The sequence below is a fragment of the Bos grunniens genome, chromosome 13 (genome assembly GCF_055505025.1).
Source record: "Bos grunniens cultivar Pamir isolate PY7600 chromosome 13, Bosgru_T2T1.0, whole genome shotgun sequence".
In the NCBI taxonomy this organism is placed as follows: Eukaryota; Metazoa; Chordata; class Mammalia; order Artiodactyla; family Bovidae; genus Bos; species Bos grunniens.
The window spans coordinates 2,727,722-2,753,942 of NC_141177.1; the positions used below are offsets into that span (position 1 = coordinate 2,727,722).

The 26,221-nt window shown below is 47.0% G+C and overlaps 1 protein-coding gene across 7 annotated transcripts in view; it reads right to left on the bottom strand.

The window, feature by feature from the left end:
• Positions 1-26,221, bottom strand: part of TSHZ2 (teashirt zinc finger homeobox 2) — a 508,475-nt gene that overhangs the window by 349,739 nt on the left and 132,515 nt on the right. The window contains exon 1 of one of the 7 annotated variants that reach the window (XM_086331299.1): positions 7-111. The exons of the other annotated variants lie outside the window; for them this stretch is intronic. The gene's annotated coding sequence lies outside the window, so the exon portion shown is untranslated. Of the gene's footprint in view, positions 1-6; positions 112-26,221 lie in introns of those variants that run through there. 7 annotated transcript variants of the gene reach the window in all.

Consider the following 26,221-nt stretch of genomic DNA (forward strand, 5'->3'; position numbering starts at 1 on the left):
ACTTACACCTTCTCTCTCTCTCAGTATGGAACACCGCTTTGTTTTCAAGAGCAGAGCTCTGCTCCCAGTCCCTGGAAGACAGAGCTGCCCGTGTGGTTCCTTTCTTTTCAATCTCTTCAGGGTCATTCAAGTGCAAAAGGGTGAAGAGTAACAGATTAAGATGCAACTCCAGTTAAAGTCCTTGGACGTCACAACGCACTAATGTCAACATATTGTTTTAGCAGCTGCAAATCACTAGAAAAAGGAAAGTTGCTTTTTGTGTGTCTCTCTGGGTGCTTTTTCCTTCTTTTTTTTTTTTCTTCTAAAATAAAGAAACCTAAAGAGACTTCATAAAAACTCATCACAGAGAGACTGGAGTGAGAACACAGACCATGGGGAAACACAGTATAGACAGATGTGAAGCTAGGCTTATTTCCCCCCGATTGCCATAGCCGGGAAGCCATCTCTAATGACGGGGTGGATTTGATGGGAGACTCATCAGAGGACCTGGATGCTCAGCTTTTAACTTATTTTTGCAAAGCAGGTTTTTTTTTTTTTTTTTGCAAATAAGAATTAGAGAATAGCCTCCAGCTAAATTGCAAGGAGTCCCTGAAGAGCAAACCCTCAGAGGGGAGACTCACTGAAGAAGAAAATGGAAGATGACAAGGCTGTTGCTTCTTAATAAACATGATCGCATTTTCAGCATGCATTATTTATTACTTTTCTTTCGCTGATTTATTGTCCTAAAACATGTAATCTAATATGGAGAGCAGCACACACATGCCTGCACACATGTCCTGGTGGCTTCCTCGTGCTTCACAAAAAACAAAACATATAACGACCCCAAATGTTCAGGAGATCTCTGTTGGATGTGGTTTACCTGTTCATCTTTCTCATCTCTCTGTTTTTCTTTTTTGCACGAATAGAATGAAACCCTCATCATCGGAGGTGATACTGTTAGTCCCTGTCTGTGCCGTACTAAGCCGCTTCAGTTGTGTCCGACTCTGCCACCCCCTGGACTGTAGCCCGCCAGGCTCCTCTGTCCATGAGATTTTCTAGGCAAAATACTGGACTGGGTTGCCATGCCCCTCTCCAGGGGATGTTCCTGACCGAGACTGAGCCCACATCTCCTACGTCTCCTGCTTTGGCAGGAGGGCTCTTTACCACCAGCATCACCTGGGAAGCCCTTAGTCACTGTCTAGTAAACGTTGTCTCTGTGCAGAGGGCTTACTGTGTGATATCACTGATCCCACAGAAGAAGAGACCGTCTCCTCCACTTTGGATGCAGGCAAGTGGAGGCTCAGAGGGTTTAAGTGACTTGCCTGAAGTCACAAATCGCTACAAATCGCTGAGCCTGGATTAGAACTTGGGTGTCTGGTTGTTAAAAGCATACTGTAATTGGTAAATCACACTGTCTTGGAGCAAGACAGCAAAAAGCTGGCCAGGGCAGAGCCTGAGCTCGAATCCAGTTACTCTGAATCCAGAACGTGAGGTCTTCTCCACTAACCACACTGCTCGTAGGCATGTAAGTTCCTCCAAAATCAGTCAACACCGAGCCTTTTAAAGGAAAACAAGCAGCAACCTTTGGGTCTGCCTCTCGCTTGCCGGTAACTCTTTTTCTTTTCTTTTCTTTCGGTTCTGCAAGATAGACATATAACCATTTCTTGAGGCTTACATGGACTTAAATGCACAGCATCTAGTGTTAAGAAATTAATAAGCACCATTAATAAGTAAACTTACTGAGCCACTATCAATGATGATACTGTTTGAACCAGTCTTTTTTTTTTGGCTCTTGCCAGGGATTAACAAGGACCAGGACCATGCGCCTCCAGGAACACTTTCTGTTGGCTTCCCTTCCAGGAAGGAAGTGAATATAAAGTTAGCACTGAGCTTTTCTGAGACTGTGGGCATGGGGCTGGTTATACAACATGTCGAGGAGACTCTAGTCAGTCAGGTCCGGGATCTGTGCTGAAAAGTTAAAGGCAAGCAGGAAGATGCCAGGAGCCTGAGCTGGGGTGGGGTCGATGGTGAGCAACCAGGTCAAAGCTGCACTGGGTATGAGAATGGCCAAACGTGGACGTGAAACGCTGACCTTCATTCACTGTGTGGGCGTGTGTGTCTGTGCTTCTTGATTATAACAGTCAATCACAGGCCATGTAGAAAATGTGGAAGCGATAGAAGAATACAAGGAAAAATAAAAACTATGACAAACTGCATGATGGAAATATAACAATATTACATAATAATATAAAATCACCTTTATCACTGTATCTATCATTATACTTATCTCAAATATACTATAGCTATAAATAAATATAATGTATTATAGGATCATTGGAGAAGGCAATGGCACCCTACTCCAGTACTCTTGCCTGGAAAATCCCATGGGCGGAGGAGCCTGGTAGGCTGCAGTCCATGGGGCGCACAGAGTCGGACGCGACTGAAGCGACTTAGCAGCAGCAGCAGCAGCATTATAGGATCATAATATACATACTATTTTAAAATCTCCCTTTGTTCACCCTCCTCAATATAATGGGACCTTTTTGTTTTTATGAACATATATTTTTAATGGTGGGTGATAATCCATTGTGCAGTATTACAATTTTTTAAAATAATGACCCTCTTATTAATGGGCTTTTCCAGTAGTCATGTATGGATGTGAGAGTTGGACTGTAAAGAAAGCTGAGCACTGAAGAATTGATGCTTTGGAACTGTGGTGTTGGAGAAGACTCTTGAGAGTCCCTTGGACTGCCAGGAGATCCAACCAGTCCATCCTAAAGGAGATCAGTCCTGAATATTCATTGGAAGGACTGGTGCTGAAGCTGAAACTGCAATACTTTGGCCACCTGATGCGAAGAGCTGACTCATTGGAAAAGACCCTGATGCTGGGAAAGATTGAGGGCAGGAAGAGAAGAGGATGACAGAGGATGGCATCACCGACTCGAGTGTGAGTAAACTCTGGGAGTTGGCGATGGACAGGGAGGCCTGGCGTGCTGCAGTCCATGGGGTCGCAAAGAGTTGGACACGACTGAGTGACTGAACTGAGCTGAACTCTTAATGGGTATGACAGTTCTTTCTAATTTCTCCCTATATTTTAAACACCTCATTGGATATAATCTTGTACATATCCTAGTGTGGATATCCTTCCACTAACTACCTAGAAACGTAATGATTGTGTCATGGGCCACGTTCACTTCAGAAGCATTTAATACATCAGCAAAATGTTCCTGGTAGAGTGTTAACCAATTTGGGCCTCCTGTGGATATGTAAACAGGCTCATTCTCATGTCTCTCCAACTCCCCAGTACTAGATATGGCTATCAAAAGTACATTCATGATTTGCCAGCCGAAATAATAACAGTAATAGCATGTAATGATAACGGTAGTTGGTAGTTTATGATGCGTTTCTTTGGTAACCAATTCAGATATATTAAGGCTGCTTCCTTGGTAGTGCAGATGGTAAAGAGTCTGCCAACAAGGCCGGAGACCCGGGTTCGATTCCTGGGTTGAAAAGATCCCCTGGAGAAGACAATGGCAATCCACTCCAGTGTTCTTGCCTGGAGAATGCCATGGTCAGACGAGACTGGTGGGCTACAGTCCATGCGGTTGAAGAGTCAGATGCAACTGAGCAACTAAACTAATCCCCACTAATCAGATATACTAATACATACACGCCAACATTTTACAGGAATCTACTGTCTTAAAATGTAAACAAAAGCAAAGAAAGAGTAGTAACCACAAACATGAACTCCAGTGGCCCTTGGAGGACAAAATGAGTATCAGACAAGAAAAGCAAGGCAGACGTGGGCTGGAAGGTCTCTGGTTAACACCAAAATGACATTGTCTTTCTAAGAGTTGACGTGGGTTAGCCCTTAACAGCTTAGCTATGAAGAAATGTGCCCTAAACAGGGTTGAGACAACTTCTTCAACAGAAGAATTTCTTTTCCTTAAGATCTCTATCTCTTTTCCCTTCCCATAACTAATTTAGGAAGATGAGTCGGTTCTTTCTCCTTCCAAGAAAGTGCACACATTCTGCAGGGTCACTGTGAATCAGGTTGGAGTTGAGAGTCATTGTCTGCATTGTCAACAACAAGCTTCAAGAAAGAAGCCAGGTGACTCGTCAGAAAGTTGCCGCACTACGCAGAAAGATAACGCTCGTTAGCGAATTCGAGAGTAGAAGCCTGAGCCGAGCCTCTTCTTTCCTAATTTGCATGATCACGTGCAAGTTGCTTCTCTTCATCTTCAGCATGGCAGCCTGGTGTGTCTTTGAGGCTTGGAATCAGGCCAAGCAGGGGTTAAATCTTGTCTGTCTGACTGTCTCTCTCTCTGTCCCCTCGTCTCCCTCCTGAACTCTCCTTCTTACTTTTTCTTTCAGCAAATATTTATTGACTCAACCTCTCTATTGTATGCTGGGGATACATTCAGGCCCGAGACAGAACATCCTTGAAAGAGCCCAGGTTTGCCATTTCTCCTTCTCACTTCTCGCTCTTGCTGATGGATCTCGCGGATTTCAGCTTTGATTCTGTGTACAGCACGGATCTAGGGAGCCTGGTTTGGCTTCTCTAGGTTCTTGTCAAACAGCTGCAAATGACTACCCCAGACTCTATTGTCTGCAGACTTCCGGCTTTGACCATATTTTACTTTCCTGTAAAATATGCTATTTCGTTTTGAGATCTGCTGCTGTCCACCAAAAATACAACTCTGTTACTAACCCTGCCAGCTCCTGAATGATACCTTTGTGGACACTAAAAACAATTTAATGGCATGTCACAATAGCAATTCACTCTGTTAATAGCCCCGCTCAATAATACTATATTGCATAAACCTCCTCCAGTCGTCTGACAAATAATTCACCTTTATTCAGTCCACAGTAAGCTCCATTTCACTAACAAATATATTTCTCCCCAAACCTACAAATATCCAGCATCTCTGTCCTGTGACAATAGCTATTTTTTTGGATGAGGTCAGTGGGATCAGGTTTCCATTACTGCTCGCTGGCTTAGTCCCAGTGACCATTTTTTCCACACAGTGCGTCAAATCAGGGGACAACAGAATTTCCGGTTTCTCGCTCCCACCAGGGCATGAGTGCACCATGACGATGCAGGCACAGGGAGCATTCGCTGTCTTTGTGGACAGAGGTTCAGGGGGAGAGGCAAGGAACACTCCCTCCTCTGAGAACGCATGTTCATTCCTTTTATTGTTTTTTTTTTAAATGTCCCCTTTGGTGGCAGTAGGCACTGGGGCTCTTGACCTGGGAACCATGGACCTCAAGGGTTCCATAAATTCAGGCATTTAAAAAAATTTCATTTCCACCAAACTTTACCTAAAACTGAGGGTTTCTTCAGTTATAAATGCAGGCACGTGATTACGGGACCTGTGACTTTAGCACGGGTACAAATCACAGGTATCATCGTGTCATATTACAGTGTTGCAGAGATATTGAAATATCACTGAAATTTATTACTATTTGAAAATTGTAGTAGTTATCAGGCCTTCTCATGGATTGTGTTCTCGAATGTGTTAATGAAGAAGTACATACATAACTACATCCAAGTGTGCTTCTTAAAAAATATTTTGGTGACTGCATATTACTGGATCTTTTGGGTAGTCTTTTATTGATACTTAGTAACAATATATTTTTATCATGTGCCTTTAAAAGCAGTATTCTGAAAAGGGATTGGGGATGCGGACTCAGCCAATAGAATAAAACAGTTAAGAACCAGCTCTCTGCAGGGCATGTGGTGGGAAGGAGCACGTGGTTGGAAGTCAGGCACGCAAGGGCTCAAATCTGGATTATCCAATAGAAGTAATAACACAGTAGGCACCCCATCGAACTTTCCACGGGTCAGGCATTGTTTGGGATGTTTTGCGTGTGTTCAGGGCGTTGAATCTCGACTCTGTGAAATCCGTCCTTTACCAGCCTGCACTTTCCAAAAGAGGAGGCTGAAGCTCAGAGATGTTGGTACCATGTCCGCCGCCACTCGGCAGGTGAGCTGCAGAGGTGAAGTCCACACCCAGAGGAGCCGCTCTTCACATCCCCCCCTACCGCCTCACACATTAGTGATTAGAGCAAACCAGCCAACCAGCAAGTGCTCTGCATGCAACGTCACTACTCCTTAAAACGACCCTGTAAGCTTCTTGCTATAATTATTACTCTAAGGTTTTAGATGAGAAAAATGGGATTACAGAGAAGTTGGATACATGGCACAAAACCACGCAGCTTGGAAGTGACAGTTACAGCAATGCCAAATCCGGTGTATTGCCTGGTTTTGTGAATAAAGTTTTATTGGCATATTGGCACGGCCCTTTGTAAATGCATTGTATATGACTGCTTTCTCGCAACATGGCAGAGCTGAGTAGTTGCTGCAGAGACCAAAAGGTCTGTAAAGGCCAAAAATGTTTACCATCAAGTTCTTTACAGACTTTTTGCAGATTCTGTTCTCAGCCGTCATGTGCTAAGCCAACTCCTGTCTGTGCCTGTCACTTACTTTTTGCAATGTGGTCCTGGGAAAGGAAGTCACCTATGCCTTCAGTATCCTGAATTATAAAATGGGCTCATAGTGGTGTTCATATCATGGGATGCTCGTGGACATGAAATGCATGGAAAGAGTTTAGGACAGTTCCTGGCACAGGATAAAGGTTCAGGAAATGTTGGTGGCTGTTATTATTCCCATGATTTTCATTTGAATCTGTAACTAAGACCTCATGTCATACTCTAAAAAAGTTTAACAGTTCATAAAGTCAAGTTAGCAATTTCTGGGTATGTCAACCCACGGAAGAAACTGATCCTGATGCTGAGTTTCCATCTTATTCTTTGAAGAAGTAATCTGCCTCTTAGATTAGGACAACATTGTCCAATCAGAGAAACCAACTACCAGTCAATGAGCTGGTGTTTCCAGACACATCAGCGCCACTCAACCATCTCTCATTACTTACAAAATTCAGCCCCTGAATGGATTCAAGTGATTGGAGCTCAACCTGGGTCACAAATCACCCAAGACATAGGAGCCTGATGGCAAATGAGCATGCGGGTGCAAACCCCATGGGGTAAAGGACAACGTCAAGTAAAGGAGACTGGATGGGGAGAAGGCCAGCCCAGGGAAGACTGGAATTATTAATACCCAAAAGGGATTTTATTGAAGCAAAGAATGCCAACCCCTTTTCCTTGCATGCTGCTTCCCAGGCAAACATTGGCTGATGCTAAAAAGAAGTTGCCTTCCCCAAGCTCTGTCAACAGAGGCAAAGAGAAAATTAAGATGATTACATATGTTTAGGGGAAATTAGAGTGTTTTGGCTTCAAGTTTGCTTTCTCTATCAACCATATTAAGCAGGCAATTACTCAACACTCCATTTGGCCTGGAAGATGCTGCCTTAACGTGGAGAACACTATTTATAAGCTCCTTTTAAAAATGAAAGCAGCAGCATCATGTGGCTGGAAACACAGCTTTGGAGTAAAGCACGCATGGGTTCAAAGCCCAGTCCCCCCAATCCCAGGTTCATTTCTCCTGGCTTCAGCTTTCTGATTCAGGAAATGGGGTAAGCACTTGTATTATGGGCTCCAGCGCTTCAGCCTTCCATCTCTGTGCCTTTGCCAGCTAACTAGAGTGTCCCTCTTTCTGACTCCCAGCGAGGCATGTGACTTGTGTCATCTGTTGGGATGTTGGCGAATGTAATGCAAAACAGAAAACGGAAAAGTGTTTACATAACCCAGCTTGCTCACTCTCCTCCTCTGCCATTGCTGCAGAAAGAAAACGCATAGGTTAGCCTGCTAGCCGATGAGAGCTGCCTGGCACGGGGCCAGGTTGTCACAGCCATCATAGTCCAAGCTGTCCTCTATCAGTGGACAGATAGCCAGTTCCCAAAGACGTGAGTGAGCCCAGCCAAGATCAGCAGAGCCTCTGAGCTGACCTAGCAGAGTTGGTGCCCAATGAGTAGAGGTGCTTGGAAATAACTAGAATTGTTACTGGAGCAAAAGACTTTTGTCAGATATTAACCTGCGTTTTGTCTCTAGCCTTTTATGTAACGAGCTGTGTTCATTGCCTCCGGGAAGGGATGTTGCAGAGTAGAAAGCAGGGATACCCTCTATCTCTCCTTAGCTTTCTTCTCCAAAAGCCTAACCCCCTTGAAAACCTTAGAGGACTTGGAACAGAAATAAAAGAGAAAGGATTTGGGCCAGAACAGAGGGTTGAGAGTAGGTCTTCCTCTCCTCTATTTCATGCCCCCTCCCCCAGATTAAGAAGAGATTCCAGTTGGGCTGGGAGGAGGAGAGGAGAGGGAAGAGATAAAACTGCTCAACAGTGGAGGCCAGCACCTTGGGGATTAAATGGCTCTGGTATGTTAGACAGCCAGGATACCAGGGTGGCCTTGCAGAAAGATGTCTGTGCTTCAGTCATGGCCCAGGTGCCAGAGAGAGCTCCCTGACATCATGAAGGAGGTGCCACAGAATGCCAAGGGGCTCTCCACTTTCCCAAAGGCCCTGCTTTTCCTGCCAAACATCTTAGGCTGGCATATTATCTGGATTTCCAGTTCAACTTCAGAGGAAGAGGACTCTGTTAACAGATTGGGGTTAAAATGTTCTGTGTGCTTTGCTGAAAATAGGAATTCCCTTGTAGTCTAGAAAATGAAAACATATTCCTTGCTTCGTCCATCTTTAATTTGTTGCCCTAAGATGCATACTCACAGATGACAATAATATGATGGTTACTGTTGATAGGGGGAATAATTATTTTTAAGGTCCATCAATTATTTTGGGTTTCCCTGGTAGCTCAGAGGTAAAGAATCCGCCTGCCAAGGCAGGAGATGCAGGTTCCATCCCTGGATCAGGAAGATCCCTTGGAGAAGGAAATGGCAACCCACTCCAGTATTCTTGCCTGGGAAATCCCACGGACAGACAAGCCTGGCGGGCTACAGTCCACGGAGGAGCAAAGAGTCAGACGTGACTTAGTGCCTAAACAACAATCACTTATATCGGTATGAAAAGTAAAGAAGCTTTTGTAGCTAGAATAGATGACATTTAAGAAATAACCATCAATAGATGACCTCATCTCCAATAGATCATAGCCTAGGAGTAGAGGGGTAAAGAGATTCAGGGGAGACACCACTGTCCTTGCAAGATGACCCTGGCTGCCCCAGACCCTTGCGAAGAAAGAGTCTTCCACAAAAATCACACCCTGGCAGTCTTCACGCTGTATCTGGCCAGGAAATGTATTTTCTTTGGCTTGCTTGATATTTTTTAAAAAATGCTATCAGCCCTTAAAAATCAAGAAATATCTTTCCAAACACACACACAAAAAGAGATCCAGATTTCTGTGTGTGCGTGTGGGCTCAGCCGTGTCTGGCTCTTTGTGGCCCCACAGACTGTAGCCAACCAGGCTCCTCTGTCCATGGAATTTTCCAGGCAAGACTACTGCAGTGGGTTGCCATTTTCTCCTCCACAGAGTCTTCCCAACCCAGGGATTGAACCTGAGTCTCTTTTGTCTCCTGCTTCAGCAGGCAGATTCTTTACCACTAGCATCACCTGCTGCTAAGTCGCTTCAGTCGTGTCCAACTCTGTGCAACCCCATAGATGGCAGCCCACCAAGCTCCCTCGTCCCTGGGATTCTCCAGGCAAGAACACTGGTGTGAGTTGCCATTTCCTTCTTCAATGCATGAAAGTGAAAAGTGAAAGTGAAGTTGCTCAGTCGTGTCCGACTCCTAGCTACCCCATGGACTGCAGCCTACCAGGCTCCTCCGTCCATGGGATTTTCCAGGCAAGAGTACTGGAGTGGGGTGCCATTGCCTTCTTTGAGCATCACCTGGGAAGCCCGTAAAAAAAAGTGAAAGTCGGTAAAAAAAAGTGAAAGTCGCTCAATCATTTCTGGCTCTTTTACCATCTGATTTTTTTTTTTTTTTTGCCATCAGATATTTGCCATCTGAGCCACCAGGGAAGCCCTGGCTTCTTTTAAAAAGTATTTATAATAAAGAAAAAAAAATACTACTGGTATCTCAGTCAACAGGAGACTGGGGTTCAATCCCTGGGTCAGGAAGATCCCATGGTGAAGGAAATGGCAGCCCAGTATTCTGGGCTGTACTCCAGTACTCTAGTATTCTTGCCTGGGAAATCCCATAGACTGGGGAGCCTGGCAGACCACAGTCTACGGGGTTGCAAGAGTCGGGTGACTTGGCGACTAAACCAGCAGGGAGCACGACACCGGAGCTGGGGGCAGCTGCTCCCTCTAGAGGCAGAGCGTGTACTGCAGCTCACCGCGGTTCCCACCGCTCCCCACGGTCTTGCCGATTGAAGGTGCAGCGCCAGCTGCCTGTCATTAGTGTTCCTGACTCTCTCAGAGTAAACGAAAACTCCTCTGTACCCATGGTATTTCTCAAAGTGGAAAATGAAGCTATGGGTTTCTTGCTCACTAGCTCATTTATTTTTTCTGACTGGACTTTGGGCATTTGATGTTGCGATTCTGAATTTATCCTTAAGATGATTCAGGGATGGAGTATGTACGATCCATGAGCTAGGATCTATTGTTTTCACAAGCACCTTGATATGGTGCACGCTCACACACACACATACATTTAGGGAGTAACAGGTAGAGAACAACTTGTAAACCATCCTGCTTTTGTTTGTCTAAAGTGTTTTTAATTTTTCCCCAAATAGAAATATTTGTTTTCCAAAGAGGCCCACATATATGCTGGGGAAAAATAAAGTCTATCACTGGAACTTAAGTAAGATTCTGAAAAGACAGCAAAAATGTTGTGGCAAATGGGGGGGGGGAAAGGCCATTTGTAAAGAAGTACTATTTGTATCGAATATCATGAGAAAATAAGTGCATCATGACAATTTCGTACATCTTCTATGATTTGATTGTCAGTAATGAAGCCCACAGGAGGGTGATAAATGTGCAGAGGAAAAGTATCTATTTCACTTACACCGCAAATTATGCAACTCACGGTTTGATAGCACTTGGCAAAATACAAATGTATTTGAATGGAATTCAAATTGTTGCTCTTTGCCTAAGACACAGGTAATATCACCAGGGGTCCTGTCTTTGGATTTTTATAAGAGGTAAGAGTTTAAGTAATAGTAGCAGTATTACAAAATTACCTTTAAACACTGAAAACATTTTTACTTTGTTACAGGGTGTAATTTCCACTTTTTCCCTCTAATGGCTCATATACAGAAAATGATACACTAATGCAATTTTTCAAATTTAGTTACCTTTTTTTGTGTTCTAAAATTATATGTTCTCATCATTTGCCCTGTTTGTCAGTCTCCAGAATCCATTTATTTCCCTGTTCTTATGGTTCCATAATTTATCTTCTTGTCACAGAACTTTCATAAACTTTTTTTTTTTAAGATACAAAATACTTGCAATAAACTCTGACAAAAACGCTTCCAGTTCAACTTCTGAAATCTTTCAATTATGTTTTGAACGATTATCATACTTTCTAGTGTTGCTGTGCTGTGAAATCTCTCACGGAGTGACATCTTACTAGGTTAGGGGGAAAATTACTTGAAAAAAGACTCACTTCAAACCATTTATATTTCTTTGCCTCTTCACTTTTGAATCTATAGATTTATATTCACGCTCATAGCATGTAGAGAAGAGAAAAAAGGAACGATGAAACGAGAACTGTATCGGTGATGGATAGAAACACTATTCAATCAAACTTCAATTATCTAACAGGGGTGTGGGGTGGGCGGGGAGTGTGTCTTCGTGAGCCTTGGGGTACCAGAGGGAGACACAGAGGAATCCATAATTAGTGGGGCTTACTAAAAACAACAAAACAAGGCACCGTGGTCTCAAACCATTGGAACCTCTCGACTTAGAGAATTTGGAGAAGCTTGGCTGTATGTTCCTTGTCATAATCAGTGGACAGTCATGTTACTAGTGGGTTGTTCAGCAAGATTCCCTGCGATGCTGAAGGTATGAGGCAAGAAGCCCCAGACCTGTGCTATTTAATGGAAATATAAAGCGAGCTAGGTAATTTAAAATTGCCTAGCAGCCACATTAAACAAGTAAATAGTAACAAGTAAAATTAAGTTTGGTCAGGTATTTTATGTAACCCAGTGTATTCACAATGGTGTCATTTTAACATGTAATTCATACAGCAAATTATTTTTTCTTTGTTTGAATTTTATATGTATATATGTATATATTTGTAAATTGCATAGCACATGATATATACAATTATACCATATAACAAACTATTAAAGAGGTCGTTCACATTCTTTTTTCCACAATAAACCATTGAAATTCCAGGTGCAGTTTATGCTTATAGAGCATCTAGATTGGGATTAGCTGCATCTCGAGTGCTGAATAAACATATGTGGTCCATGGCTACCATTTGGGGCCGCACAGCTCTAGACTGTATCCTCTGGACCAGATTTAGGGTTCCTAATAAAGAAAGTGGTCTCTCTTACTATGGCTGCTGCTGCTGCTAAGTCGCTTCAGTTGTGTCCGACTCTGTGCAACCCCATAGACAGCAGCCCACCAGGCTCCCCCGTCCCTGGGATTCTCCAGGCAAGAACCCTGGAGTGGGTTGCCATTTCCTTCTCCAATGCATGAAAGTGAAAAGTGAACGTGAAGTCGTTCAGTCGTGTCCGACCCTCAGCGACCCCATGGGCTGCAGCCCACCAGGCTCCTCCATTCATGGGATTTTCCAGGCAAGAGTACTGGAGTGGGGTGCCATTGCCTTCTCCGCTTACTATGGCACTTAGCATCATTTCTTGCCAGGGCTTGTTTGATTGTATCTCTCACCTGTGACTACTGATAACAGATCCACTTTGCTCACTATTGTAACCCTGATTTTTGAAACATAGTAGGTGCTCAGGAAACATTGAATAAATGGGCTAATCATGCAATGAATGAATGGATGCATTTTCTTCTGGGGAAAGTGAAGCTGTTTCTGAGGAGAATCTAGGTGCCCGAGAAGATGTGCACCCCGTCCCGATCCCCTCCCAGAGTAGCTGTCCCCCAGCTGTGGTGAGTGGTGGCTGCTGGCTGCCTGCAGCTGCCCCGTGCAGAGAACGGTCCTCAGAGGCTGACAGATGCCCTTCCCTGGGAGGTCAAGATGCCTCCGTGAGGTCCTCAGCCAATGGCAGACTGACCCTGGAACACAAGTGCATGCTCCTCGCCTCACCCGAGGAGGGCCCTCCCGGGGGTCACGCTCCAGGGCCATTTCCTGAGGTTCAGAGCAGGTCAGACTTCACCCGGGACCACAGCCCCCCGAGTCCTGTCCTGTTTCCCTGTCTCTATGCTCCCGGTAAATCTGCACCCAAATCCTTGCCTCAGGCTCCGCTTCTAGTGAGCGGGACACAAGACGCTGCAATTTTCTTTCATCACATTTTAACACATCTTCCTCCTACCCCACCCCTTTAAATCCACCATTTCTTACAAACTCTTTCCCAAATGTCTTTCCTCATTAGCCTTCAAACTATCAATACGCCACTTCGTAAGAACTATTTGCCATACAGGAGAAGCCTCCACAGGCGTTGGGCTTTTCTATGTGGATATTCGTTTTACCTCATGAACGCACCAGAAAATTCTCTGAGCGTGCCAGTCAAACAGTGGTGATTCACAGCAAAATCCACGCGGTTCTCCCAGGTGACAACGGGGAGTGATAATACTGCCATTCCTCCATGTGGCCCAACCCTCACGTGCGTGTGACATGACTTCATGAAAATACGCACTTCTCAGGCTCCGGCTGCCACTCCAGCTGCTTAGAGATAGACAGGTGGATTGGGGGGAATCTTAGAAAGGCACTCGAATAAGCAGAGCCAACCACACTGAGCTGGTTCGCCGCTGGGCCGATGCGTGACAGCAGAGAGCACCTTAGGATACAAGCGACCCGGCGACTGTGCTTACTCTGTCGTGGGTGTGACTTTACAGAACAGGTGTTCACACTTCCAAGTGACCGAAAATGTCATTCACTCCGTTTCAGGACCTTTGCACTTACTGCCCGTCCTTCTGGGAACACTTTTCTCTTAGATACTTGCATGGCTGGCCCCACAAACGACTTGTTTCTCAGTTCAGTCTAACCTTGTGTCCTTCTCCTTGGATTATCCTCTATCATGTAACCCCGTTTGATATGCTTGATAGCAATTAGCACTGGCTGATTATCTGAGCTATTCACCTACTTATTCATTGTCTGTCTCCCCTGGCTGGTAAGTAAGCATCCTGAGGACAAGTGCTTCTGTCTTGTTCATTCCTAAACCCTCAGGTCCTGGAACAGAGCTTGACACCTTGTGGGTGCCTGACTATTATTTGTTAGATGGATAAATGGTCTAGATTATCTTGTCTGCCTCCAAGTCCTTCTTGCTGAGGAGATGCCTCCTGTTGCCTCTTGAAGGCGCTGATGCTGTGGCTATGGCGCTTCCTGAGGATTTGGGACCATGTCTTTGTGTTCCCTCAAAATTCATACATTGAAGTCCTAACCCTCAATATAATGGTGAAGAGATGGCACCTTGGGAGCTACATTAGGTCATGAGGGTGGGGCACCCATGATGGGATTAGTGCCCTTACAGTACAGACAGCAGAACTTCCCCTGTGTGTCCTATGCAAAGAAACCCCAGTTCTCACCAGGACTCAACCATGCTGACATCCTGTTCTTGAACTTCCAGCCTCTAGACCAGTCAGGAAAAAATAAACGTTAGTTGCTTACACCCTGCCTATGCTGTTCTTGTTACAGCAGTCCAAACTAATCAGACACTAGTCTATTCAGTGGTGGGCTCCCCAGGTGGCTTAGTAGTAAAGAATCTGCCTGCCAATGTAGGAGACATGGGTTTGATCCCTGGGTCAGGAAGATCCCATGGAGGAGGAAATGGCAACTCACTCCAGTATTCTCGCCTGGGAAACCTCATGGACAGAAGAGCCTGGTGGGCTGCAGTCCAGGTACAGTCAGACATGACTTAGCAACTGAGCACTGACACACGTATTCAGTGGCATCTTCAGCCTCCTCATTGGCGTTCTTGGGAAAGCACTTAAAACGTGGTTTAGCATCTCTAAGGATGTGATCCAGGGGCCTGGCCTGTGGTGCTGGAGCTCTCCAGACAGGAGCCTGGTCTGAAGTCACAGGCCACCTTGCCTGGCTTTCCAGCCAGAGCTAGAGATGCTGGCTATTCATTTTCCACTGGGAACAGACAGGAGAGATGCGCAGTGTCTCTGCCCTCTAAGCTGATGGCACGAAAGAGCACAGCGTTCTACTTCCTGCTCCAAGAGAGGAAGAGGGTGATGATGAGGACCGCTGGGGTTTCTAGGAGCCACCTCATAGCTCAGAGGGTGGGGAAATCAGAAGACAGAGGAGCACTGACAGCCTTAAACCCCTCACCACAAGGCAGCTCTGAGTTACCTTTGCTCTTAAAGATACTGTAGACAGCAGAGAAAGGAAGGGGGACCCACACACGACTGTGTGTTGGGGGGTGTACTTCACACTCAGCATTTTGACAAGAGCAATATCAGCTTGTGCTTCAAATCACTCATTCAGCATCAGTCCATTCGTCCAACACAGATTGACCGTCTGCTGGTTTCCCCATCACGGGAAAGTCTTACACTGATTTTTGGCTTTCTCCTGCTAGGCTTTGGAATAACAAAACGGTGTGTGTTAAAGGCCCTCTATAAGGAATAGATGCTTCCTGGAAAGTTAGTGATTCCTCCAACAAACATTTATGGCGTGATTTCTCTGAGCCAGAAACTGCCTGCAGAGGAATGATAATAACAAGGAAATGACACATGAACAGACAGCCATGGCTTCCAGCTGGATGGAGCTTCTACTGTGCTGGGACAGACTGGCCTCCACTACTTACTCAAATGAAGAAAGCACAATTGCAACTGATAAGTGCAACAAAGAAAAGGGTTTTTATCAGGTGAGCATATCGTGAGGTGAAAGTGAAAGTGTTAGGCACTCAGTCGTGTCCGACTCTTTGTGACGCCATGGACTGTAGCCCACCAGGCTCCTCCATCCAGGGGATTCTCCAGGCAAGAATACTGGAATGAGTTGCCATTTCCTTCTCCAGGGGAATCTTCCCAACCCAGAGGTGGAATCTGGGTCTCCTGCATTGCAGGCAGATTCTTTACCATCTGAGCCACCATATTGTGAGGGTACTGGCCCATTCCAGGGGTTCCCTGAGCTCAGGGAATTTTCTCCATGGTTCTATGAAGGAGGAGCAGTCAACCGGGAGAAATCAGGGGATGGGGTCTGTGTCAAAGCTTCTGAAAGTGGCTCGTAGGGCCCCTGGGACGACAGCTACAGGGACACTATTCACGGTGCTTTGTGGTCAGATCCTCCCGAGGCTGCCGGTGACAATTTGCATCTAGTTGGGCAAGCAGCTCGAGCACGGCTCGTGGAGTGGGGGTCGGGGGTGCAAGGCCGGGGTACTTCAGGAACTGGGAGACAGTGAGCGAGACCGGAGCAAGGAGAGTGAAGCCGAGACCAGCGCATTCCAAAGCGGCGGGTGATGGGGAACTCCTGCCATTTTTAGACGTTTATGTTGAGAAAAGGAAACTTCAGATTACACAAGGCAGGTTTTTACTTGACAAGAACGGTTTGGCAGTGCCATCGAGGTGAGGTGAACCCATGGCCAAACACGAGGGCAGCTCCTATGCTGCACACTTATCCTTCCTTTATCATTTTGGAAACAAATGAAAATAAGAATATGGTATGTAATGTGAGCTCTTAATGGCCCTGATCCTGGAAGAAGCCTCGAGGATCTCTAATGCTGAGGGGACACCTTTCAAGGTCGGTATCACCACCTCCATGCTGCGGGTGAGAAGACAGAGGCTCAGAAAGGCTGCCCGGCGGGGGAGCCCAGGGAAGAGGGAGAGCTGGCCCAGGCCGAGTCCCTGCAGCGCCGTGCTCCCTTCTCTGCCCGGCAGTGCCCCATGGAGTTTCCACGGTGAGACTGCGGCCCCCACCCACTCCCAGAGTTAGTCTCTATGCTATGCTAAGTCACTTCAGTCATGTCCGACTCTGTGCGACCCCATAGACCTCAGCCCACCAGGCTCCCCCGTCCCTGGGACTCTCCAGGCAAGCACTCTGGAGTGCCTGCGCTTCTCTATGTTGAGCCCAAAGGTCCTGCCTGGTGCGGCCCTGCCTCCCAGGTGGAACTCATGCCCATTAGGCCCCACCCTGCGCCCCCCCCCCCCCCCGCGCCCCCCGTGCCCCCCGTGCCCACCAGTGGTCGTTACACTCGCAGCTCTTTGCCTGGAATGTCCTTCCCCTTCGCTCAACTCTGATGACCTAATTGAAACACTTGTGTCTCTTCCCCCTGATTCTCGATTTCTTTGCCTGGTGTGATTTTTTCTGTCATGGCACCAGACAGTGCCTAGAATTAGAGTAAATATTAATACTTATGACCTCGCTCTCTTTTCTAGAAGGTACGGTCCATATGGACAAAAGCCTCATTTGTGTCCCCAAACACAGTGTAACGCTGGACACAGCGCGGGACTTCTGCAAGCACCCTTTGAATGTGTAAATGCAGGAGTGAGGGCATGAAACCCTCAGCAAAGCGCTGAGGGTAATGCTTCCTTCTGCAAGGAAGACAGCGTCGTGTGTGAGACCCAACCCAAACCTCTCCTGCCTCTCAGACCCAGACCCCGAAGTTGCTGGCCATGATTTGAAAACACCAGTGACTCTTAGTGAAACCTGTGCATTGTCCATGCTTCTGAAATCGCTGCAGGCAAATAAATACATACCCGGGGCATAAAATAATTTAAGCAGAAGGCCAGAATAATTACATATCTCTTTGACTGCCTCCACTCTGGGGCAGGGGGGCTTCAGTGAGAAAGGGGTTTGTGACAACTCCAGGGGCTGCCTCCGTCTGGACAAGAGCAGTCTTCGGAAAGACCTAGAAGGAGTTTCTAGGGCCAACAAGTCAAGAAGCGTTCACGCTCATGTCCAACGTGCACCCAGATTTTCTGCCACTCGGACAGATGTGTGCAAGAAGTACAGTTCGACCAGGTGGCGGTGGGAAGCGTATGGGCAGCTCCTCTGCTGTCTCCTCAGGAGGCTGCACTGTTCATCTCATCGCATCTTCGCGCTTACACGTGAGGGGTACTGCTCCTGCTTTATAGATGAGATTACGTCATCTGTCTCAGGTTCAACAGCTAATAAAGTTCAAGGCCAAGTGTAAGCACAGGTGCATTCTGGCTCTGGGATTGTCCCTTTATCTGATCCTCTGCGAGAACCCCAGGGTCCCCTGGAGCTCAGTGGTAAAGAATCTGTCTGCAACGCAGGAGACCCAGGTTCAACCCCTGGGACAGGAAGATCCCCTGGAGAAGGGAACGGCAACCCACTCCAGGATTCTTGCCTGGAGAATCCCATGAACATAGGAGCCTGGTGGGCTACATACAGTTCATGGGGTCACAGAGTGGGACAGGACTGAGCGATTAATGGACACACACACACTCCATAGACCATATCTAGGTAAATCTGAATAGTCACAGAGATACTTTTGTAAGAGTCCTGGTCTCAGTGGGACCAACCAATCACATCACTGAAGAAATGTGATGGATTCTTGCCCACCAGACATTGTGTTAGCTGTCAAAGAGCCAATGCTGAGTGAGAACAGTAATTCGTACCCTCATGGACCAGTTCGTGGGATGCAGATGCCAAGGGGGGAATCGTCCTCTGTTGCTTCAGTCATGTCCGATTCTTTGCAACCCCATGGACTGTAGCCCTCCAGACTCCTCTGCCTATTGGATTCTCTAGGCAAGAACATTGGAATGGGTTGGCATGCCCTCCTCCTCAATCCTGATCCAGGGATTGAAGCATATTTCTTATTTCTTGCATTGGCAGGTGGGTTCTTTATCTCTAGCGCCACCTGGGAAGCCTGTAGGAGGAGGGAGGCAGCCTCATGCAAACTCTAATACTAATCATTTTGTGATAAGAGGAGTAAGGTATTGGAAGGATTAACCTACTCTTGGGGATTGCCAGGTTTTGTAATTCTTCAAATACACACTCAGAGTCAATGCTAGGACACAATTTTTCTGGGTATTAGACCACATTCTGGGGGCAGAGGAATGTTTTATTTGCCTCTTAGCTATCCTGAACCTCTCTTCAGGACTTCTAAATAGTTCTATTTGCCAAGAGACTTATATTATCTGAGTGTAGCAAATACATGCACAGCCCAGTCGGACACATGCCAGCAAACAGAACAGGCAGGCAACAATCAGGTAAATTTTAGATACATGAGTGGCTTATAAATAAACATTTGATACACCAAACAGAGATAAACGAACAATAAATAAGTGGATTTAATATGGCTAGATACACAAAACTATTTCAGGGAGATAAACAGCAGCGGGGATAAAGGATAGCCAGGTGTACAGGAGAACAAAGAAACAAACTCAGGAAAGCAAGACCAGAAAAGAAAGTATGAAAACTCCCCTCCAGGAATTGCTGATAATGTCAACAAGCATCACTCTTCGCACCGTCTCGGTACATGTCGAGTCTGCTAATCTGTGTAAGCCACAGTCTCATCAGACAGATGTAAAACCAGAAAGAATAGTAAGACCACCTATTTCTATTTCCCTGACACCTGACTTCTGCGGGCTGCCTCACTGGCGAAGAGGGACTCTGCGGACTTATCGAATATGCACTCTCACTGCAAACGACAGCGGATGTTCTTAGATTTTGCATAAAGCTCAAACTTGCAAGCTAGGGAACTTGCAAAGTTTACTCATGCATTCCAGCCCCTAGGCTGGTCCCTTTCCCCAGACCCGAATATGGGGGTTACAAGGCATCTGAGGCCTGGAAGAAGACTACTGGAAAAGGGTAGGGTATCCTCATGTAGTTCACGGGGATTGAGGTCGTATAAAAACATGAATTTCCCAGTAGGATGATCTCTAATCTGAACATGATCTCAAGAGCGACTAGAATAGAGAACAGAAGAGAAAGTAGAGAAGACAACGGATTGAGTGGAAGGGAGAAATGTCCCTTAGGACAAACCAAGGCATTGGAATGCCTTCGGGGGCAGTGCCGTCTGGTGGGCTCTGTGCTCCGAAGACGCCGCAGCTCACTCTCCTGGAGAAGGTCTTAACACCCTCACCTTTGCGCCTGAGCTTTGTGGGCGAAGTCCAGGGAGACACAGAACTCATCGGGGGGAGGGCAGCAGCCCCGGCTCCTGAACGGTCCTCACACCACCCCTCCTCCCCTCTCCACCCCAGGGAACGTCTCAGCGGCTCACGGCCTCCCCTCCTGGGATCAGGTCACACCTGGCTCTTTGTTCCCAGCCTCGCCCCGTTACCCCTGCGTGGTGCCTGGGTCACATTGGTGGAGTCACCTAAGACCTGCCTTTCGCCAGGCTAAGGATGAGGGAGGGGAGGAGTCAGGGTCAGACTCAGGCCCTGCAGCTTCTTGGTGGGGCCAAGGGTGGTGCTCCTCTCTGAGTTGGAAGCAGCAAGTGTGGCTGCCTGGGGTCTCCTGTCTGTCCCTGATCCAGGAAACATGTTCATTCCATGCAGAAGTTATAATCTTCTAGGGGTGGCCTGTCTGCCATGGGATGGGGTGGTGGGCCTGGGGGAAGGGGAGAGTGGCTTCTCTGCCCCTGGCCTAGAAACTGCATTTGCATTTGCACCGAGCCCTGTAAATTGTGTGCTTGAGCCTTGGTTTAAGGAACTAAAGTGTCAATATTCAGGGTTGTGACTTCTGACCGAATGCGTGTACGCTCAGTTGCTAAGTCGTGTCTCACTCTTTGTGACCCCATGGACTGTAGCCCACCAGGCTCCTCTGTCCATGGGATTTCCCAGGCAAGAATACTGGAGTGAGTTGCCATCTCCTTCTCCACAGCATCTTCCCAGCCCTGGGATCGAACCCACATCTCTAGCATCTCCTGCATTGGCAGATGGATTCTCTACCACTGAGTCACCCGGGAAGTGCGTCTGCCATCTACTCTTCCTTTAAACCATCTCTGGGGAAGTCACAGGGCTAAGCACACACGCTCCGTCTTGCTTCCCTGCAGACACGGGCTAGAACTGCACGTTGCCGCCCTTGTCCCTTTGATTCACGTTCACATTCCTGAAGAAGCCTTAATGGCTGATGTACCTTTTCCTTCTCTGTCGTGACAGTCACCATGTTTCAAGAGATGGCTGCGTTACAAGTCTGGGTCCAGGAAGAGAGTGGCAGGGATCAGAGACAGGATTGTGACACACACCTCTGCTACTTTAAGCCGTAGAAGATTTGGGAATTGTTTGAGCAATACTGAGGCTGCTACTGATCGATACAGTCTCCAGGTTGAACGTTTCTTCGTAGCACACTTCTTGGAAAAGTCACTGAATCTTAGTATATTCTTATACTTGTTGAGTGAACGGATGGCTTTCTCCCGGCCAAACCCAATAGCCTAATGTGAATACAGTACATAGGTCTATTGCTCAGTGAGCCCTGCTGGACGACCCCCTTTTCATCAGACTATCACCTGACCCCTTCTCTGCTTGGCCTCCTCCTTTGCTTTGAGTTTATCTCCTGCATGGATCCCACCTTTTTCCCCTTCCCTGTGTTCCTATTTCTCTTTTTTCGCCCTCTCACAGAGAGCTTTTTGAAACTCTTATGGATGTGGATGGCTTCTGAAATTGCAGCTTGGGTCTGCTCTTCTCTTCTCTACATCCTCCTTTACCTTCAGCTGTACGGGATCTGTTTTAGGTGGACAGGCATCTATTTAGACGTCTGCTGGCATCTCACTCAACATGCCAAAAATGCGATTCAACTTCATCTTCCAAATCATCATTTCCCCGAGTCTCCACCTCCATCTATGTACCAACCCTCAAGCTCTTTATGCTGCTTTATTTTAGGTTTTACATTGGCTTTAAAATGATTTTTTTTTTAAATTTTAGTTTCATCGGTCCCCAAACTATCCTCTGTAGTATCTTTTGGCTTCACTGAAGTCTCTGTTTTCCCATCTCCCACCATCACACTTCCAGCACTCTGTACTTCATGTCCTAACTGCTCAAACAGGTATCGACCTGCCTTCCTCACTTACAGCATCGGTTTTTATATTTTTTATTATGTGACTAGATCCTTCTTATAGAACAATGATTCTCGAGTAGCATGCCACCCGGTACTGATTAATGCACAACCTGTGTTTATTCCTTTTAGAATTCTAGATTCAAACCCTCAGATGGAACGTTAAGTTCTGAAGGTTATGGTACAGAGCAAGGCAGGACTGTGTTGAGTACGACCAGCCAGTAGGACCGGAGCAAGTCCGGGACTTACTGGAACAGGTGTGGCCGTGGCGTGAGGAGAGGTTGGAATGGGAAATGTTCATCTGGCTGTCCTTATTTCATGGGGTCCTAATTTATCGAGGGATAATGCTACAGGAGTGGCAGCCCCAACTGCCTGGAGGAATCAGGAAGTTAATGGGATCAAGGGAAGGTGGGTTTTAAGTAAAGATGAACTTGGAGGTGCCCTGATTAGGGAAGGAATGCTGTCAACATCAGCGAGCTTTGGGCACATGGGAACATGGGTTGGGTATGGTGAGATGCTCCAATTTTCCAAAAGAGGCCGTGAATAGAGATTTTGGTTACAAAATTAAAATGTGGAAGCTTTTTTTGTAATACAGTGACATTATATCAGAGCATTTCTGTGGGCCAGATCCTGCTTGTGGGCTGTTGAGATCTTGAGATCTCTGGGTCTAAAGAGATGAGAAGAGATGGGAACCCAGGACAGGGTCCTCGGGAGCCGCGACATCCATGGGGTCACAGAGGAAGCGCAGAGGAAGCACAGGGTCCCCGAGGAGGAGGGGCCTGACGCCCAGCAGCCCAGTGCAGACCAGGGGCACGTCTCTGGGAGCTGAACTTCCGTCTCTATCACCTTCAGGAACACAGCAGCGACAGCCATATCACCAGCCAAGAGAGCCATTCTCTGACAAGGGAAGATGTCAACACCACTACATTGTAAACTTGAAAATAAAAGAAAGCAAGAATGAGAGGATTTGGCCCACTGCTGCAGCTCGCTCAGGTGGGACGAGCTCAGAAGAGAGGTCACTGGACAGATGATACAATCACAGAGCTATCGGGCGGCCGGGACCGCCAAAGGTGAACGGAAAGCAGTGGAGGATGAGCAGGGCGTGAGGGGCTGGGAGAGACGGAGGGCTCTCAGCGGGCTTGGTGGTGAAGGACGGGACAGCACCGAGGCCGGCTGGCAGGAGATGCAAACGTGCAGAGGCAGACAGACAGACAGAGGGTATGTAACTGAACAGACACAGACCCTGCGGAATTGTTAGCTGGCAGTAAATGAGCACTTCCCGCAGGCCGACGACCTAAGAGCTTTCTCTCTCTAACTCAGCCAGTCTTCACGAAACCCCACGAGAAAGGCACTGTGCTTACACCCACTTTCAGATGTGGTGGCTCAGTGGTAAAGAATCCGCCTGCCACGGCAGGAGACGTGGGTGGGATCCCTGGGTCAGGAAGATCCCCTGGACAAGGGAATGGACTCATTCAGGTATTGTTGCCTGGGAAGTCCCAGGGACAGAGGAGCCTGGCGGGCGACAGTCCATGGGGTCACAAAGAGTTGACAAACACTTTCACTTTAAGATGTGGAAACTGAGGCACAGAGGTATGTTTATTCCTTTATTATCTACTTACTTATTAAAAAGAGAGTTGAGAAAGTGTGAAAGGAGAGGGGAGAAGTTGGGGAAAGAGAGGGTGAGAATTCAGACGTGCTTTCAAGCTCCTCCAGTTGGAAAGAGATAACGCAAGACTCCAAATTCACGTCATGAGTCTTTGGGGGGAGGCGTGGGCGTCAAGATGGAGAGCTGCATTTTCCTCAGAGACTCCAGGGAAAAAGAGAAGGGAATCGATGGTATGAAGTTACTGGCACACAGGGAAGTGGAAGGAAGAGACTTCACATCAGAGACTACAGGGAAAAAGAGAAGGGAATCGATGGTATGAAGTTACTGGCACACAGGGAAGTGGAAGGAAGAGACTTCACATCAGAGACTCCAGGGAAAAAGAGAAGGGAATCGATGGTATGAAGTTACTGGCACACAGGGAAGTGGAAGGAAGAGACTTCACATCAGAGACTCCAGGGAAAAAGAGAAGGGAATCGATGGTATGAAGTTACTGGCACACAGGGAAGTGGAAGGAAGAGACTTCACAGCACCGTTGCTTTTGTTTCTGAAATAAATCACGGTGGACACGGGGCTCTGTTACTCTTGAGGATGTGATGCAGACTGTGGGTTGTGGGAGAACTTAAATTAATCGTAAGACAGGTCTTGGATATCGAGGAGAGATTAATCATCCAGATATAAACCAAGAATGGATTATTTCATATCTTTGGGTTATGCTCAAATATGTATACAACTCCACCAGAATGCTGAAGCCATATGGAGCCCTTCTGGTGCACCTGGTGACAAAGCCTTCCCAAAAGGGATGCTCCGAAGTCCTCGTCTCCACTGCTGATGCTCGGGGATGATTCTCAGGACGTATTGCCTGTCTGTGCTGCCCTCTGCTTGGCGAGTAGCCCTGCCCTCTTCCAGCTGGGGTTGAAAACACCTAGTCCTCCCCCTCAGGGTGACTTGTTTTTAAGAGCCGTGGAATGTGGAGTAAGAGTACGATGCTTTCATTTAAAAAAGAAAATCCCTCCACGTGGATAATTTACATTATCCAGAAGGAGACAGAAAGCAGAGAGGACAGGAATCCTCTTACTCCCCCTCGTAAAACGGCAGCATTGTTTCCAGCCCAGGCGCGCTCAGGCTCCGGGCGGCACCAGGGAGATGCTGGACTGTTTGCTGGTTTTCTCTGACATCGTGGGTCTCAAATGAGTAAGTGTAAACACAGTTGGGAGGCTTTTAGAAAGTCAGGTGTTCAGGTCCCACCCCTAGAATTTCTGATTGAGTCGGTCTGAGCCAATGCCTAAAAAATCTACATTTTAATCACGCTGCCCAGGTGGACCTTAAATTATGTTTCTAAAAACACTCTTCCACATGTCCTGAGGAATAAGAACTTTTATCCTGAATTGTGCTTCTGGGAGGTGAAGAGCCAGGCTTTGAGAAATTAGCGTTTGCAAAAGCCATGCTTTCCTTAGCTGAAGGACACAGGAGACTTCAGGGGTCACCAGGAGAGGAGAGTTTTTAAAAGAGCCTTTCCTTTCATGAAAGTAGAAGAATTCAAACCAACAAATAATCGATGGGGGCGCCCTACATACCAGAGATAAAGAGGATACAGCTCACCCCGCCATGATCTGTTGGGAGGGTGTGTGTGGTACGTGGGTGTGCGTGCGCGCGTGTGCGCGCGCACACACACACACACACACACACCCACACACCCACGTGACGTACAGTTATAACAACCATTTGCCGCAACTTTTCGGCTGATTGCATTTTGGAACTCCGTCCTATTTTCCAGACCTGTCATGTGACTGGTCCAGAAAATGTGACCAATGAAAGTACATGCAGCAAAGGCAACTGAGAGGGATGCACAAACCAAGCCTGCAGAGGAGGAGCCCCTCAGACCGTGAGACACTAATAACAGCCACCGTGGATCCCAGTAACACTCCTGTGTAATAACAGCCAACGTGAGTCCCAGTAATACTCCTGTACAGTAGATTCCACTGCTGTATCCATCTTACAGGGGAAGAAATCGAGGCACAGGTAGGTGGGAGTTCCTCGGCCGAGGTCATATAGCCAGCACACAGAGGAGAAGGAACTGAACTAGTATAGATGCCAAGCTCATGTTCTCAACCTCAGTGATATGTCCAGGGTTCTGGAAATGAGTGCAGTGGGACTGGATCTTCAAGAGAGTGAATTTGGGCGGATGGTGACCAGAGGGAAGAGTGTCAAGTCACTTGAGGATCTACAGTGCAGGTCCTGTTCAAGGCTTTAGCGACATCACACAGGACAGAACCTACAAGGGAAAAGAAACAGGGAGGATCCAGGGAGACACTCCTCCTGGGATATTATAGAAAGTGGGAGAAAAGCAAATGGGGTTAGGACCAACGGATGGTAAACGGATAGAGGAGATTAGACCAAGACCCTTGGGTACATGAGGGAGACAATTTTTCTGTATGCATCAGAGTTATCTTTAAAGTTATGGCTCTCAAGAGGCCTCTCGGGGGACATTTGGGAATATTTGGAGTCATTTTTGGCCAAAATAGTGGTGAGGGATGTTACTGGCATCTATTGAGTAGAGACCAGCATGAACACATGCTCAGTCGCTTCAGTCGTGTCCGACTCTTTGCAACCCCATGGACTGTAGCCCGCCAGGCTCCTCTGCCCATGGGATTCTCCAGGCAAGAATACCGGAATGCATTTCCATACCCTCCTGCAG